Source organism: Nomascus leucogenys, chromosome 5 (genome assembly GCF_006542625.1).
Source record: "Nomascus leucogenys isolate Asia chromosome 5, Asia_NLE_v1, whole genome shotgun sequence".
In the NCBI taxonomy this organism is placed as follows: Eukaryota; Metazoa; Chordata; class Mammalia; order Primates; family Hylobatidae; genus Nomascus; species Nomascus leucogenys.
The window spans coordinates 36,789,769-36,807,578 of NC_044385.1; the positions used below are offsets into that span (position 1 = coordinate 36,789,769).

Genomic DNA, 17,810 nt, shown 5'->3' on the forward strand with positions numbered 1-17,810 from the left:
TGGTTGAGCCCTTCACTCCAGCTGATTGAAAGAAACAAGTAAATGGCAAGATAAATAGAATGATGGCTTATGACAGGCTAAGATGCCTAAACAGCCCAGAAGAGGGCACCTTAATCAGACAAGGAAGGCCAAGGAAGGCTTCCCAAAACAGGTGGTGCCTTTATTGAGTTATAGAGGGGAAGATTATTCCTGACTCAGGAAGGAATGAAGCATAGCCTCAGAATCCAGAATTGTGAAGAAAAAAAAAACAAAATCAACACATAGGGTCCATTCAGGGGCCTTAAAAATTCCTTATTCCCCACAGATTCCATCACTGAAATATTAATCACTTTTGGCCTGGAATTTTCACTTTAAATGTTGATTTGCACCATTATTTAACTTTTCATACATTTAAACCGTATCACCAGAACCAGACTGTGATCTCGCTAAGGGCAGGATCAAACTCAACTATGTTGTATGCCCTTGGTATCTAGCAGGGTGTCCAGCCCACTACAGATAATGTATGTTTATAAAATAATTAAAAATTACATCTTTAAAAAAATAGAATTTTAAATTCCAGTATTTATTTTGAAGCACAGACTCCGGTAAAGAGTTAAAGTTATTTACCAGGATTTTGAAAATGACATGAACCAGTGAGATTGGGGTGGTGAAATGTTACCAAGGGTAATTAGAAAAGAGGAGTGTTTCCGAGAGTGGTGTCAAGCAGTGTAGGCAGTGTGAGGATGATAGGTATTTTTATTTGCTGAAGGTGAATGGGATTTCTCTCTAATCTGACAGCAACACAGCCCAACTTGCTCAGATGACAGGAATGGAGGAGAAAAAAGTTACACGTGTTTGGGGCAAATGAAACTGCAAAGAGCTAAGATACAGAAAACTCAGCCTAATTCAATCAGACATTATAGTCAGACCTGGTTAATGCGAGACAATTAATACAATCTATTTTTATGCAGATTAAAACATTTCAAATTAACAGGTCAATAGCATTCATATGTTCTGAATTTGGGCTCCACCAGAGCCAGGTGAACCGTTACGTGAACCAATCTAAACTTTATTACAGAGGAGGACTCGGATTCTCAGGAATTCACACTAAACTCAATTTGCAGTTAATCGTTCACATTTTTCTCTCATCTACCAGATACCCTAACTTGAGAAAGACCTGCTAGGCTTTCTCCTATGACAAAAGACAAAGAGGACATGAATTATTCATCAGTAGTAAAGGCATCATTTTATCTGTTTATTTTCCAATTAGGTGAAGTCAGATAAAGAAGCAGTCAATAAAACCAAGAGATTTTTCCCCATTGTATGGAATTAAAAGTAGACAGTGTTAATGTGGGTCTCGGAGTCCATAAAAAAACATTCAATTAGCAGTGTGCATTAGAGAGGAGAATGATGAGAAACTGAATACATAACTATCCAAAAGCCTCAATGTGGTGGCTCTGAAGGTTCTCCAGGGTTGGACTACACCAACCTTTCCTCCCTCCCTCCTGTCTCATCACTAGCAGCCCCCACCCCACATCTGCTTTCTTTCTCAGCCTCTCAGCCCTTGCTCAAGCCCCTCCCAAGTTTGGACCTTGTCTCTGCTGCCTAGCACTCTCCATTTCTTCTTTAAGACACTGCTCCATCCCGGCCGTCCTCCACCACTACCCTCAATGCCTGCAAAGCACAAAGAGTTGACTCCCCTCCATCATGCTCCAACCACTCTGTGTGTAGCTCTGTTAAGGTTTCAACTGTTTCCCTGAGAACTCCTTAAGAGCCAGGGTGGAGGCTTTATCCTGTTTGTACCTTCGATGTCCTGCACAGAGCAGATGCTCAAGGAATGTTTGTTTTGACCTCCAAATAAGCCAAATGTATCCTATAGATGCTGGAGCTTGCCTGTTTTAGTCTTCTTTGATTTTTGCTTTTACTTTGCAGTGAAGCCACTGGGAAGAGTCTCTGACTTCCCTGCACTTCACTTCCAAGTTCCTTTCAGGCCAGCCTGGAGCAGAAGGCAGATAGACCCCAGAGGGAGAAAAAGCAGCTCCCATTCCCTTGGCACATCTCTGTACACATTTCTGAGCCCCCAGAACAAATCACCTGCCCCCTGTTTTGGGCTCTTAGCCCCTGAGTTAGCCTCAAAAGTGGTCATCGGCGTTGGTAAGCATGCTTTACACAATGGGGCAGAGGGCGAAACAGGGTGGGGGTCAAAACTCAGCCCCAACACTTGGAGCACATTGCTTAACTTTTCTGAACTTTGGTTTCTCCACCTTAGCAAAGGGATAAAAGTGTGCGTTGGTGTGAGGACTAAATGAACCACTGTGTATAAAGTACCTAATGCAGTGCTTGGTACAGAGCAGGTGCTATTATTATAACTGGATGTTTATACATCTACTTGTTTACATATTATAACTGATGTTTTTACATATTTCACTATTTACTAGACTGTGAGCCCCTGAAGGATGTAGACTGTGTCTTTTTTATCACTTTTCCTCCTCCAGCTCTGGAGTGAAGCCAATCATTGTAAGTAGGTGACAATAGTTGTTTAAGTGAATTATTAAAGGTAAACCAGGCCAAAGAGCAAACTCTGTGAAGTTTGAAGTGTTTTTGGCTTCCCTCACCTTCCCGTTCCCACACAGAACACATTCCTTCTCTAGAACAATTCACGAAATCAAGAACTGATTGGATCTCATCATTCATTTTCAGATCTGTAACCTCAGGTCCATTTCATGAGCTCACAGACACTCTTTCTCTCTGAATCTTGGTTTCCTTGTTTCACAAATGAATTCGACTAAGTAATTGCTTGACTTCTTTCCAGCATTAAAGAAATCACCCACAAATGATTTCATTTATCCAACAAGCATTTACTAGGGATTTCTCTGAGTTCTACACTTTTGCTAGGCACAGACACGATGAAAAAGGGGTACTCCCTGCCCTCAAGGAGCCCACAGTCTAGCAATGAAATATTTGGGGATACTTAAAGCTACACCATAAGGTGACTGCTCTAGATCTTTCCATAATTTCCTTTTATATTCAACCTCAGTCCACCTTGTTTGCATCCCTCAAATCATCCCTGGAAATGTACTTAGAAACATTCAACCTTTGGATCAGATGAAATGCTCATGCTCTGCCTGACCCAGACATAAATTCTAAAGATGGCAGGAAGCAAAAGAGGGCAAACTATTACTTAATCCAGCCTTTCCCAAAGTAACATTTGCAGAAAACTAGTCTGTGGAGGTACTTTGAAAATTGATTCTATGGACAGGTGACTGAAAGAGGGCATTAAACACCCTCTCCACTGCAGGATTTCTCAGAGCCTTTAATGTGACCACACACAGCTCTATGACTCTCCAAGAGGAAGACAGAGTAGGCTGCGTCTTGTCAGCTTGTGCTGCCATAACAAAATACCATAGACTGGGTGGCTTAAACAACAGAAATTTATTTCTTAACAGCTGGAGGCTAAGAAGTCCAAGAGCAAGGCACCAGCAGATTTAGTTCCTGGTGAGGGTCTTTTTCATGGCTGTGGACAGACACTTTCTTCCGGTATCCTCACATTGTAAAGAGGGAGCTCCAGTCTCTCTTTCTTTTCTTATATGGCCACTAATCCCATCATGAGAGTACCACCCTCAAGACCTCATCGAATGCTCATCACCTCCCAATGTCCCTGCCTCCAAATACCATCACACTGGGGGCTTAGGACTTCAACACAGGAATCTGGGGGTACACAAACCAACAGTGCTGTTCAGTGTTTTCATACACAGAGCACTCTTTTTTTTTTTTTTGAGACAGGTTTGCACGCTGTTGCCTGGGTTGGAGTGCAGTGGCACAACCTTGGTTCATTGCAGCCTCAACCTCCCAGGATCAAGCGATCCTCTGGCCTCAGCCCCCTGAGTATCTGGGACTACCGGCATGTGACCCCACACTTGGCTAATTTTTTTTGTTTTTTGTAGAGATGGGGGCCTTACTATGTTCCCCAGGCTGGTCTTGTACTCCTGGCCTCACGTGATCCTCTTACCTCAGCCTTCTAAAGTGCTGGGATTACAGGCGTGAGCTACAATGCCTGGCCTACACACAGAGCCCTCTTTACATGAAACACCACATGAGACTACAGGCCCAGGATCCCACTGGGAGAACTGCTGAGATAATCTGGAAGATGGGCTGTCAGAGAAGAGAGAGATGCGCACCAGTCTCTACCAGGTTTCCTGAACACACCACCATTCTGAAGCACCAGGTGCCTTTCATGGAAGAGTTTGTTGATAATTTTCCCGAGTGTGTGAATTCCTCTCTAAGTGACCTGCAAGAAAACAATGTGCCAATCCTCCGGACTGCAGATGGGGCCTCTTCAGAACTGCTGCCAAACCTGGCAACCAATCACCCCAAAATGGTTAGCTCTGCCATGGTAGATGTCAGGAAAAAAAGAGGTTAAGAGATCACCAAAATGATACCATGTGTCAAAACACCTCCTGTGTCTTGGCAGGAGAGGGGAAATTTAAATGCTAAAACAAATCCTATTAAGCAATGCTTGCCAGGGAACTTAACCAAAACAAGAAGGAAAGGATTCCTGTCATATGGGCTGGGTAGCTCAGCGGTGGCCTCTTGAGATTTGAGTGGCCAAATCAATTCCTTTGCCAGAGTTACTTTTCCTAAAAGCTTGAGAGATTTACAAGTGGAAAAAAACAACAACAAAAAATACCCCTACAAACATGGAGATATGATTGACCTGAAATTCAGGTCTCAGATACCTTTATGATGTTTAAAAATAAGCTTCAGTGATAGTTTTTAAATTAGGATCTGTAAGAACCCCAGCAAGTCATGTTCTGGGGGAGGAATCTAACCATTACAGAGCAAACGCTACTGAGTAGATTAGGTTTAAAAATACACTCCCTTTGCATTACCAGGTTGTTTGCTACCCACGATGGCTGTTGCATCCTGCAGGGTGACATTTCCCGCAGCTGCCACCTAGGTAGTAGCATAAAGCAAATCCACCTAGCTTCTGAAAGGTGGGTGGGTCTGTGAGTTTTCTGGGTCAGATCCCAGGAATTAGAGGCAAAGAGAAAAGCCTACCTGTAAGGAGAATGGCTAGCGGCAGATCTTGAGTCCAGCCTCTGTGCCAGGGTTGGGATGGCATGAGTTTTCATCTCGCTTGCCAGATTTGACCAGCTGCTAAATGACCACGTGGGGTGCTATATTCAAAGAACCCTGAGACCACACATGAGCTCATGGAAAAGAATGCCAGGATGGATGAGAGATGCCCGCTGTGGAGGTAGACTGTGGTTTCCTAGCTAACAGGTACTTGATCCTCCGAGGATGGAAACACCCCACACATACGCACTGTATTTTGCAGTAGGGAAGCACGTTTTATATACCTTATTAAACTGTGTGTCCATATCATTGCCTTGGTCACATTTACTTCAAACATTCTAAAACTATGGACAGTAAGACCTGCATAAAGTTTAAGTGATTTGAAGAAGGTCACAAAACGAATAATGGGAAGTGCCATGATTCAATTCTAGGTCTTTTGACTAACTGTCCTTTCTCTATATCACCACTTTGCACAGCTGACAGCCAAGACAGAATTTCTGTTTCTCACTGACTTAAAATTACTGGGGAAAAAACTTTTGAGTTTGGGCACCTGCCTGAAGTAACATCTGCCCATGTGGCATGTGAGGGATAAAATCATATATCTGACCATTACTTAGCAAATTACAGATAAATTGTCTATTATTAATAAAATTATCCATAGTAGTATTAATCTACAGACAGTGCTAATATGGTGACATGAAATGAGGGCCTTAGGAAAAATTATTAATGTTGACAACACTTTAAGAAAAAATCCCAGCCTGATCTTCCTGCATTAGAAAATACCTGTCATTCCCATTTCTGTAACTCTATAAATCATATGCTGTATTCATTCCACAATCCTCACACAGCCTACAACAATGGACCCCAAAGGAGCTGGAGTCCAGCACAATGAGTGCTGAACCCTGGTCAAGGGATTTGGCTTAGCAGGCCAATTAATCCCAAGGTCACAAAACTAATCAGTGCCGCAAGAGGAGAGGATCCCAGGCAGTCTGCTTTCCAGCCTCATCCTCCTTCCTCCCTCCAAAGCCCATGAGAAGCCCTTGAGAACTCCGTACTGTGTCCCATGACATTAGCTAAATGGACACAATCCCGTATTACTTTCTCTTAGTTACAAAGTCATTGGTAGATATGCTTTTATTGGCCATTACTCATATTTTATATTGGTGCTAGTTTTGCAACCCATTCTCCCTTTCGGGTGTTGCCTTTCCATTTTTTTGCATATCTAAATAGTAATTCTAATTATGTGGGCTTGATCATCTGTGTCTTTAAAACCTTTCTTCAGTGTCATCAGCAGTTCAATTCTTTGTTATGTCTTGATTTAGCAAGGCTATTTATGCATCATGTTCATTAATTCCAGAATGTTCCAGGATGGTCTGCAATTTGTCTCTTCCAAAAAAAAAAAAAGCCCCACAAAACAAAAACATACCCATAGATACATATACACCTTTCTATTTGCAAGTTGGGTCACAGCTCAGAAGACACTCAGAACCGCAGAAGAAGATTCCTGACTGCTCAGCATTTAACCTTCTGAATAGTGAAAAATCTACTATCAAATAATCTGGAAGAGGTCAATCAATAAAAATAATTAAATAATTGATGATGTTGTATTAAGCTAAAGTATAACATACGATATTCATTAACCCATCAAGAAATATTGCTTGAGTTAAACCACATCCCTCAAATGAGTATTTCTCGTGTTAATTCAAAAGGCAATAGCAGTCAACCAGGGGATGTTTTTAATGTTTTATGCTTTCATTGCAGTGCCGTTTATAGAGGGGTTAGCAGGGCAATAAGGATCATATTTAGGAATGCAGTTCAGTGACAGCTAAGGCATTGAACTACAATCAAGTCATCTTCCTTCACTTAAGCAACCTGGACAGCTGCACTCCAGCTAATCAGCCTGTCTGAGAAGGAATTGACAAGCTACTGGAGATTTACTGTGGTAGTAAAGGAGGGGCTTTCCTTGTTCTTCATAAATAAATAAATAAGTAAATAAATAACTCCAGGGACTTGGTGTTAATATTGCATTTGGCTCTGAAGTGCTCTCAGAAATTGTTTCATTTTACCACTAGGGTGGTGCATACATGTGTAGTACCCAGGATCCTGGAAGCCATGCAGCAGAACACACGGGTTGTGGAGCCAGAGAAACCTAGTCTGAATCCTTGTGGTATCATTTACTAGCTGGGTAATCTTGGATAACTCCTTTAATCTTACTGAGCCTCGGTTTCCTCACCTGCAAGAGGGAGAGAATAATAATGACCTTGAAGTGCAATGAAACAATGTCCACAAAGCATCAAGCCCTGAATCTAGCACAGAGGAGATGGTAAATAAAATTTAGGATTCTTGCATTTTCCCATCTGGCAAATGAGAAAACAGTGTCGATGTGATGTGCTTCTTGAGAGCAGGGGTTGTACGTCACTCCTCATTGTGTCCCTGGTGCCCCACGCAGTGCCTGGCATAAAGGAGGCACTCAGGAAATCTTGCTCTTGTCTATTTAGCTGGTCTGGAGCTCCACACTACAGTCCAGACTGTTGGAAATTCTTGCAGCTCCCAGCAGGCAGTACAGTGTGAACCCTCGGCAGCTTGACACCTGCTTAGCATATATTGTTCCTTCTGTCAGGAATACCCTTCCCTTTCCTCTTCCTGGTGAACTGTCTCGTCTCTTTAGAGCCACCTAAACAGCATCATTTCTCTGTAAGTACCATCCTTCCTTCCCTGACCCTGACACCCTTGCCTATCTCTTCCAGTTCATAACAAAGTACCTTGATCCTCCTTTTTCTATACCACTGCTGCCCCTTGCTCCATCATTGAATTTAACATTGTAAATTACGAATAAGTCTGAACAAGTAAGCACCTAAAAAGTAAATGCTATATTGTATTTTGTTTGACTCTCTGTATCCACAAACGCTAGCAAAGAAACTGTCTGCTAACAATAAGAACAATAACAATTTAACAGTAAGAACAGCTAACATGCAATTGGTGTGCACTTACCATATGCCAGAGACACTGTGGTAATTGTTTCATGAGGGCTTTCATGTTTTACCCTCCCGGTAACCTTATTAAATACTCTTATTATTTTTATGTTACAAATTTATAAATTAGCATAGAGAGGCTTAACAATTTGTCTAAGATTCTCTAGCCTCCGCCCAATAAGGAGGCAGTATGGCACCATGGTTAAGAGTATGACTTCTGGAGTCAAAAAGACTGGGTTGAAACACATGGCTTCACCACTTACAAGTTGTATGAGTGGGAAAAATTCTGTAGCCTAGCTCACTCAGCATCTCTCCTGACACCCTTCTCTTTAACCTTTGCCTTCTATAGAGACTAGAAAGTGAAATACTGGAATCCTGCTTCCCATTTAGCTAGGGTTGGTCATGTGCCCCGGTTGGAGGCAAAGAAGATACAGATGAACATTCCTGAGAAAGGCTTTCTTCCTTTAAAAGACAAATTCTCAAAAGTTAAAGCCTTTTACCCTTCCCACAATTACTCTTCTTCTTTTGTCTCTTGCACTTCCTTTTGACGTGGCATTGAGATGAGAAAACTGGAGATACAGCAGCCACTTTGAGCTCATAAAGAACAAACGCTACACATTAAAGATGAAGTAGCAGAAAGGCAGAGGAATCTTGGATTCTGATGACTTTCTTGAGCAGCTTTATCAGCAGTAGCTTGCTCTTACTCTAGGAGTTTTTTGTTTGTTTGTTTGTTTGTTTTTTAAAGACAAAGTCTCACTCTATTGCCCAGCCTAGCCGGAGTTAGTGCAATCTCGACTCACTACAACCTCTGCCTCCCAGGTTCAAGTGATTCTCCTGCCTCAGCCTCCTGAGTAGCTGGGACTACAGGCCCACACCACGACTGACTAATTTTTGTATTTTTACTGGAGACACGGTTTCACCATGTTGGCCAGGTGGGTCTTGAACTCCTGACCTCAAGTGACCTGCCTGCCTTGGCCTCCCAAAGTGCTGGGATTATAGGCGTAAGCCACAACGCCCAGCTGGGAGTCTTTTTTATGTAATAAAAATAAACATCTTGCTCGTTCAGGCCACTCATTGAGTTCTCTGTTATTCACAACCAAACGCATGGATAGAGACCCATCCTCACTATGCCTCAGTCTCTCAACTGTCAAAATGAGGTAATAACAGTGTCTGTGTCCTTTCTAGTGTTCTGAGGATAGAATGATAATGCATTTAAAGAGCTTAGTTTAGTTTCTGGTAGAGTAATCATTTATGGAATATTTACTTATTACTATTATTACTACCAATCAATGAGAGACTTAACCTTCAGAAACCCCAAAGTTCAGCTTCCTTTCTTCTACAATCAGTCTTCCAATGACTCCACTTTTATACAGATAAATGTATCAGGTAAATTAGCCACCTTTCTCTGTGACCAGACAGTCTCCAGATTTGATATTTAAACAATCTCTGAAATGTACGTGAGGCAGGGCTTCTTACCCATGCCCAATAGATTTAAAAAAATGGAGACTGAGGCTAGAAACGGATTGTTCAAGGTCACATGGCCAATTTCATTCATTTTATGGAAGTTGGAGTAAAGTCCAGACTTCTTACCCTGTTCTGCAATGCTCTGTTTAATCTGACCTGTCTGCCTCCCACCAGCCACATGGCCTTCCTTTCTCTTCCTCAAACATCCCACGCCCTCTTCTGCTCCAACGCATCTGTTCTGTCTACTTGCTGTTCTGTCTACTTGCTGTCTTATCTGCAGAAACTCTCTTCGCCTTGCTCTTTGCATGGCTGTTTCTTTCCCATCCCATAGATCCTAGGGGGAATGAGAGGTCATTCCCAAGTACACTAGTAATGGACTTGCTTCCTAGACCAGGAGTTCTCACTTCCCCTACTGATGTCCCGCACATCTGTAATGATCTGCTCATTTGTTCATCTGTTTATTTGTTTATTGATTGATTCTGGCTGGAATGTAAGCCTCTTAGAGGCAGGAACTTTGTCTGTTTTTTTTACCACCATAGTCCTAAAGTTAGAGGAGAAGGAAAGAGGGAGGAGATTAAACCCAAGAAAAAGCTTCACACCTAGGTTCAAATCCCAGCTTTGCCATGTAACAATGTAAGGTAAAGCAACTCACTTAACGGCTCAGTTTCTCAGCATCCTCATCTCCGACAGGAGAATGGGCACACTTATCTTACAGGGTTGCTGTCAATAGGACATGTGATAACATATATAAAGGATGTAGCCCCATGCTGGGCACATTAAATGCCCCACACATCCTATTCTTATTTCTCCACCTCGCTTGCATTGCTTGCAATAGCACAGTGCTAGGCAAATTGTGTGTAACCAACCAATTGACACAGATAAGAAGAAATGAGTGGAATTAAATTTTCAGGGATCAGCCAGTTCTGCTCCTCTCAAGGCCACTCCAGCTCCCTACAGACTATGGTCTGTTGATTTATCTGTAGATCGCGGACAGTGTTAATACCTACTGCACAGTGTTGCTGTGAGGAGTAAATAAAGTAATATGTATTAACTGCTTAGGACAGCTCTAGCACATATTAAACTCTCAATAAATGTTTGTTATTATTATAATCTGTGTCTATGTGGACAAATGTAAACAAATTTGATATTTACCATTATAAGTGAACATCTACTCTAAATCAAACTAGAATCCATCACTGTCAGCATCACTACCCTAACACCTCATGTTGGCAATGCACATTGTATTAGGAATAACAGGACAGAGACAAGGGTTGGAGGAGGTAGTAGAGGAAGTGGTACAACTGAAGCAGGTATTTGGGGGAAAGGGAAACCAAAACAGACCCCCGGCCTTGGACTCCCATTCTCTCTCAGTGAAGGAAACCAGGCCAAGTACAAGCAGTCTCAATGGGTGTAAGTGGGGAAGTAAGGCCCAGCCAAGGTCGCCATGATGAATATGGAGGCCAGGCTAAGACTGTGGCAGGAAGGGCCTGTAATGCTCATGGAGGACTTCATCTAAAGTGGACTCCAAGCTCAGGACTCTGAGGCCTGAACACAGGACTAAGGAAGCACAGGCATTAAAGGGCATCCCCCTTGGGGTCAGGCTGCCCTGGGTTCAAGTCCTGACTCTGCCATGCACTCAGCATGTTCCCTTGGGACAGTGGCTTTATGACTTGGAGCCTTTTTCTGTATGTGAAGCTTAGAGAAAAATGAAGCTAGTAACTCTGCCCTCACAAGTGGCAGTGAGGATTCCTGATATAATGTCTTACAGGCAGTGAGCACTTAATAAATGGTAGTTAACTAATAATAATCACAATAGCAAATGCTTGTACCTTACGACATGTTAGGGTTTGTTGTAAGCACTTTACAAATATAAATTGATTTAGTCCACACAACAACCCTGTGAGGAAGGCGCTATTAATAAGAGTAATGACGATGACATAATTGCAAACAAACAGCACTTTCCATACGATAAGCATTGTTTTAAGCTTTACGTATGGTAACTCCTACTCACAATAATCCTGTGAAGTAAGCACTATTATTGTCTCCACCATACAGATGAGGAAACTGAGGCAGGGATGGGTGAACCTGCCTAAGGTCATCTGGCTAGTAATAGTAGAGCTGGGCTTCTACAGTACCTCTCACAGGATAAAGCTTCATGAACATCCTAGAGAAAGTTAAAGAACATTGTTGTCCTTCCTGTTTAAATAAGGAAACTGAGGCCCAGAGAAGTGAGGTATCCCATAGCTAGAAACCAGAGAACTAACCTTTCATTTCTTTCTGGGAATAATAATCAAACCGTAGCCTTTTGATTTCTGGTTCAGAGCTATGTCTACCCCACGGTGGTCCTTTCAACAATAAAATAAGTTAGTAGAAACGTCTTCTAATTGTTCCTCTAAGCTGGGCTAACATCTGTTAAGTGTGTAAATTTAAGAATTTAAGAGCTTCCTGGCTTTCTTCTGGAGACAAGAAAATATAGCTACGTGGGATCTGGACCTTTTTTTTTTTTAAGGCACAGTGTTAAAGAGCAACTTTACGTGCCCTGATCATTAAAACGAGCAAAATACATTTGACCCAAAATGGGACATAGTTGAACAAAAATGGGTCTTCAATCATCTGGAAATGCTAACATGCTGACTGCCTGATTAAACACAATTTGTATTGTCAATAAAAAATGCAAATGACTATTTTACTGACAAATACAGCATTAGATTTTGCTTGATATGAAGATGAAACTGCATTTCAAGAACAATTCAGGAGGTCAAATTATAAATGAACATCCCCTTTCATTGTCCTTAGATTCTGGAGGCCATGATAGCAAATACAATAACAAAAATAATTGCCTGCCACTGTGTGCCATTTCAGTTAAAATAAAATCCATGCCAGTTTTGTGTAGTGGAGAATAACATTTAAGCCCCCAAATGAGTCCTGTAATTTAGTGCATAATTCCTTGAAATTTACATGGCATACCCCCACTCATCTGAATCAACTGATAAACTCTCTTTTATTTGTATTAAAGAAAATGAGGATTAAAAGGTCAAGAATCCACATAGTGTAGATACCGAAAGCACGGGCACCATTTTAAAACCTTTTAGTCAATCTGGACCAGAACTAAGTCAAGTACACGGGAATTATGTTTGACTGCAAATATTCCCTGGTTACAAATAGGAATAAGACATGCATTCTGAATCCCACAGAAAAATATGGAACCACAGATGTTGCATTTGAGCAGCTTTATTTCTGAAATTACAAATAATCATTGTTGGCATCTGCAAGTAGAAAAACTAAAAAAGCAAAGAAATACCTCATCACTGCATTATGATGTGATAAAACCTCAGGATGGCAGGCAGCCGGCACGGCATTAACGCAGTTGTGCATTTACATTCAGAGATGCACATGTCATTTTGGTTAAACATCATTGCCCAATTTTCGAAATTTCCCCTTGTTATTTTTTTCTCCACATTTTTCGCATTAACTTCAAGTAAGACAAGTTTACACAACCTCTAATACCTTGTTATAGCTCTTGTCATTTTCTTTCTGAAGGCTGGAATGTATTTCCAGAGCTGTTGGTAAACACGACTAATCCAAGAAGAAATTAAAGAGACACTCTGATTGCATGGGATGAATAAACAGAGAACCAAATAAAAGGATTTGGTTTAACTAACATTGTTTGGCAATTTAGGCAAAATTTGGATTCAGAAAACATTGAAATAAAAAATGCACTAGAAATATGTATAATGCAGCCCAAGTATGCTAATGTTATCAAGAGATTCTGAACAACTTCTTTGGAACTCACAGCAACACTAGGAAGGAGTTTTGATTCCTGTGTGTCAGGCATCATTCTACAAGCTTGCAAACCAAACAGCTCTAGTAGGTAGGTGCTTATCACCGTTTCCTTTCTACAAATGAAGCATGCAGGACTTAAGTAATTTGTCCATGGTCATGCAGGAGGTGTGGCTTTTGAGTCTGGGCTCTTAACCATAACATTATTCTGCCCCTTACGAGAATCCAGATGTTACCCCTCTATGTCTACCCTGTTGATAACAGTAATTGTCCTAAGCAATCTGTATTTGTTATTTATGTGTTGTAAGTATCCAAATAGATGTCACTTTCCCATTTTACAGATCAGGAAATAGACTCAAGGCTAAATGAGTCTGCTCAAGGTCGCCCTCCCAGCATGTGGCACGGCAGGATTGGAACTCTAAAGGCAACCTCCTTCTACACAGTATTGCCTCTCCCTCCCCAACATCAGCCCCTCTAGGTAGTACTCAGAAACAGAGAGTGTGTTATCCACTCAGTCTTAAGTGACACTGATTCTTCAACTGTTCAGTGTCCTGGGTCTCAGTGTCTGGCACCTAAGCATTTGAATATCAATAGCACTTGAATGTCTCTACCTAGAATCCAAACCTCTCATCAACCACACAGCTAAAGCCTCCTGCAAGCCACCATCCCCTTTCTCATGGACTACTGTAACAGCTTTCTGGCTGCAGTCTCTGCTCCTGCTCGAACTTTCCCACAATTTATTTTCAGAACAGAACCCAGATTCTTTTATGATATTATAAAGCTCTCTATGAACTTCCCACCTGATCCCCTTTATTTCTCTGACCACCACTCTTGGTATCCCTTGCCCTGTTCCAGGCACACCTGCCTCCTCACCATCCTTCAAACACACAGGGCTCACCGCTGCCTTTGCATTTGCTGTTCCGTCTGCCCCAGGGATCACAAGAGAAGACTCCTGCATCCTCCTTGGAGCCTTTGCTCAAATGCCACTTTCTTAGGGAAGGCTTCCCCAGTTTCCCTATTTAAAATTACAAACCCCACTCTCTGTACTCTCAATGTCTCTCCTATGTTTTTTTCCTGAACACTTTATAATGTACCCTGTAATTTACACATTTATTTTGCATATTGTGCAATTCTCCCAACTATAACATAAATCCCATGATGGCAGAATCTGGTTGGTTTACTGCTGTATCTTCAGTACCTAGAAGAGCAGCGCCTGGTGAGAGAGCAAGCACTTATGAATATTTGTGCCAGTGAGTGAAAGAAGGAAGGATGAAGGGCATCCTCCCACTGCTGGGGCTTCCCTGCTCATCAGCAACAGGCAGTGGCGCCTGTGTTCCACTAGAAAGTTCCAGGACACCAAGGTCTCTCCCTTTCTTTTTCCCTTTCCCTTTCCCTTCCCTCCCCTCCCCTCCCCTCACTTCCCTTCCCTTCCCTCCTTCCTTGCTTCCTCCTTCTTTCTCTCTCTCTCCCTCTCTCCCTCCTCCTTCTCCTCCTCCTCCTCCTCCTCCTCCTCCTCCTTCTTCCTCTTCCTCTTCTTCTGAGACAAGGTCTCACTCTGGTTGCCCAGGATGGAATGCAGTGGTACAATCACAATTCACTGCAGCCTCAACTTCCTAGGTTCAGGTGACTCTCCCACCTCAGCCACCAGAGTAGCTGGGACTACAGGCACACACCACCACACCTGGCTAACTTTTGCATTTTTAGTAGAGATGCGGTTTTGCCATGTTGCCCAGGCTGGTCTCGAACTCCTGGGCTCAAGAGATCTGCCCACCTCACCCTCCCAAAGTGCTGGGATTACAGGAGTGAGCCACCGCATCCAACCTCATGCTTTCTTATTCTCTCTTTACCCTCCTTCTCCATTCCCCTTCTCTACTTCCTGGAAAAACAGAGTTTTACCTGAAAAACTTAGATCCTTAACATAATAAGGGACACAGAGATCCCTGGCTCATTTTAGATGGTAGCTGTGCATATATGTATTAAAAAATAATAGGCATTTGTCCTTCTTTTGCAGTGGTCATTCTCAATATCCATCTGGTAGCCTGAACCCAAGGATACGAGGCTATTTTTATGCAAGTTTCTGTTCAAAATGTAGAAATAAGCTGATATCAAATATAACCTTTTAGAAGCAAATGGATGTTGTGAAACCCATATATAGTATCTATTTCTGCTTAGTACTGGGCAGTAAGTTGGAGCCCCATGAAGTTCGTAATTCCTCATGCAATCATTGTTCAGGATGTGATAATGGAAAAACTGTAGTCTTTGAAAACCACAGTCTTGCATACTAGTCATGGCCCTGCCCTGAGAGCATCAGGGGCCCCAAGTCATCTTGGCTCTGTTATCTCAACTATAAAGTTACCAAGAATTCCTACTTTGTGAGTTTACTGAGAGGAACAAATGAAGTAATGTATGTGTAAGAACTTTGTAAGTGCTAAGTATTTAGAAGCTATAAGTCCTAAAGACTAAGTTACTTACCTTTTTTAAGCTTCTGCTCCCTCCTCTGTAAAACAGGGATAAGGAAAAGTTCACTCTTGAATGAAGCTCACATGCGAGAAGGCGCATATCAAAGCCTGACACACAGTTCCCATTCAGGACATGTCTGTTACCGTAATGTTACTGCTCGCTTCCTTCTTACTGACTTAGGAAAAAAAATATGGCTTCTTTCTTTTTCTTTTTTTAAATTAATTAATTTTTTTTTTTTTTTCGAGACAGAATCTCGCTCTGTCACCCAGGCTGGAGTGCAGTGGCGTGATCTTTGCTCACTGCAAGCTCCGCCTCTTGGGTTCACGCCATTCTCCTGCCTCGGCCTCCCAAGTAGCTGGGACTATAGGCACCCGCCACCAAGCCCAGCTAATTTTTTGGTATTTTTAGTAGAGACGGGGTTTCACCGTGTTAGCCAGGATGGTCTTGATCTCCTGACCTCGTGATCCACATGCTTCGGCCTCCCAAAGGGCTGGGATTACAGGCGTGAGCATTGTGCCTGGCCGGCTTCTTTCTTTAAATGTTTAATACATTGTTTTCAAAGCCTTTAACAAAGCAGTCTGTTACATTCCTGTTACTAAATTGCTATTTCTAAGTGTACACTTAAGAATGTAAAGCGGAAATAAGAAGTGATTACAGACCAATGATTTCAGGCTGACACATTAATTGAGCTGGTATGTTTAAGGTCCTAACAGTCTCATTTTAAAAAGTCACCTTTTAATGAAAATCCAACCAGTATTTGCTGAACACACACTATGTGCACACTACCATATTAAATGCTTTCAAGGATTATAATTAGAGATATGGGTTGAATTTAAAAATTAATATATGGTCCCATGTAGTTGCCTTCACAATATAGTTATGACAAAATGACACTTAGTACTGAAAAGTTAAGCATCAACAAAAGGTTCTAATGTTTCAGCAATAGATATGTTACTCTGAAGCATCACTTAATTAATTTTCCAGTCATCGCCAGGAAGGCAGAGCTCGGGAGGTTTGTGGAGATAGCAGAGACTAGCAGAGTCTAGGATGGTTTGAATTCATTCGAAGGATTCATCCTGTAATGAACATTTCTGATGCTGGTCACTCAAACCTGTTTGGAAGATGCCAGGGAGCAGAAGCAAAATCTCGATGCCCTTCAAGTTACCCCAACTAGAAGGGGTTTTACAAACAAGGCATTACTGCAGGCTTACCCTCATCTGATTCATTTGCAAGTGGGAAGGAGAGGTAACACCTTTTAGTCGACTTAAACTCTTCTACAGAAAGAGAAAACACCAAACAAAAATGCAGATCACTGAACTCTAGAAATCCTAATACAGAACTAAGACAAATTAATGCCTGTACACAAGTTCATTCTTCTTGATTACATTTAAAAGCCTGTCATCAATTTGCATGTGTTCTGTGTTGGAAAATATGCACTCTGGATCTAATGAGGAGAAAACAGTGAAAATCCATTCCGCTGCATGGCTTGGGAAAACCTCTGCATTGGTGTGTCATGGCCTATAAAGTCTGTCTATCAGATACACTATACTTGAATTGATCGGGCAGCCATCTGTATTGATTTGTGCAGCCACCGTGGAAACGCAGTCACTGTAACCATTTGCTGGGCTATGTGGAGACACAGTCTACATTTGCTTCAATTCCTTTGGCGGATGCAATGTGCAAGGTATATCTGGCTAGCCCAGGTCAGTGTCTAACAATAGATAACATTTATTGAGTATCAGTCTTGTGCCTGGCCCCAAAGTGTTGAAGCACACACTGTGTCATTTATTGCTCACTACCAACCAGCCTAGGTGTGTGTACTCTGAGGAAGCCAAAGTATGGAGTTTTAATGGGTGCAGAAGTTTCCATTGCTGGTAAACAGGACCATCTGATGCCAGCACCTGGGCTCTGAACTACAAGAAGGGCCCTCCTGCACAAGTCCCACACTGAGCACTCACTTTACCTCTTTTAATCTTTCCACCAGTTGTGGACGACAGGCACAATGATCCCAGGGAATGAAGGCTCAAGAGAACTGATTTATTTACCCAAGAAGTGTAAGAGCTGGGATTTGACTGGCAG

General features: G+C 42.0%; 1 protein-coding gene across 7 annotated transcripts in view; it reads right to left on the reverse strand.

The window, feature by feature from the left end:
- Positions 1–17,810, reverse strand: part of DAB1 (DAB adaptor protein 1) — a 1,266,417-nt gene that overhangs the window by 340,064 nt on the left and 908,543 nt on the right. Inside the window, exon 1 of one of the 7 annotated variants that reach the window (XM_030812907.1) lies at positions 5,038–5,329. The exons of the other annotated variants lie outside the window; for them this stretch is intronic. The gene's annotated coding sequence lies outside the window, so the exon portion shown is untranslated. Of the gene's footprint in view, positions 1–5,037; positions 5,330–17,810 lie in introns of those variants that run through there. 7 annotated transcript variants of the gene reach the window in all.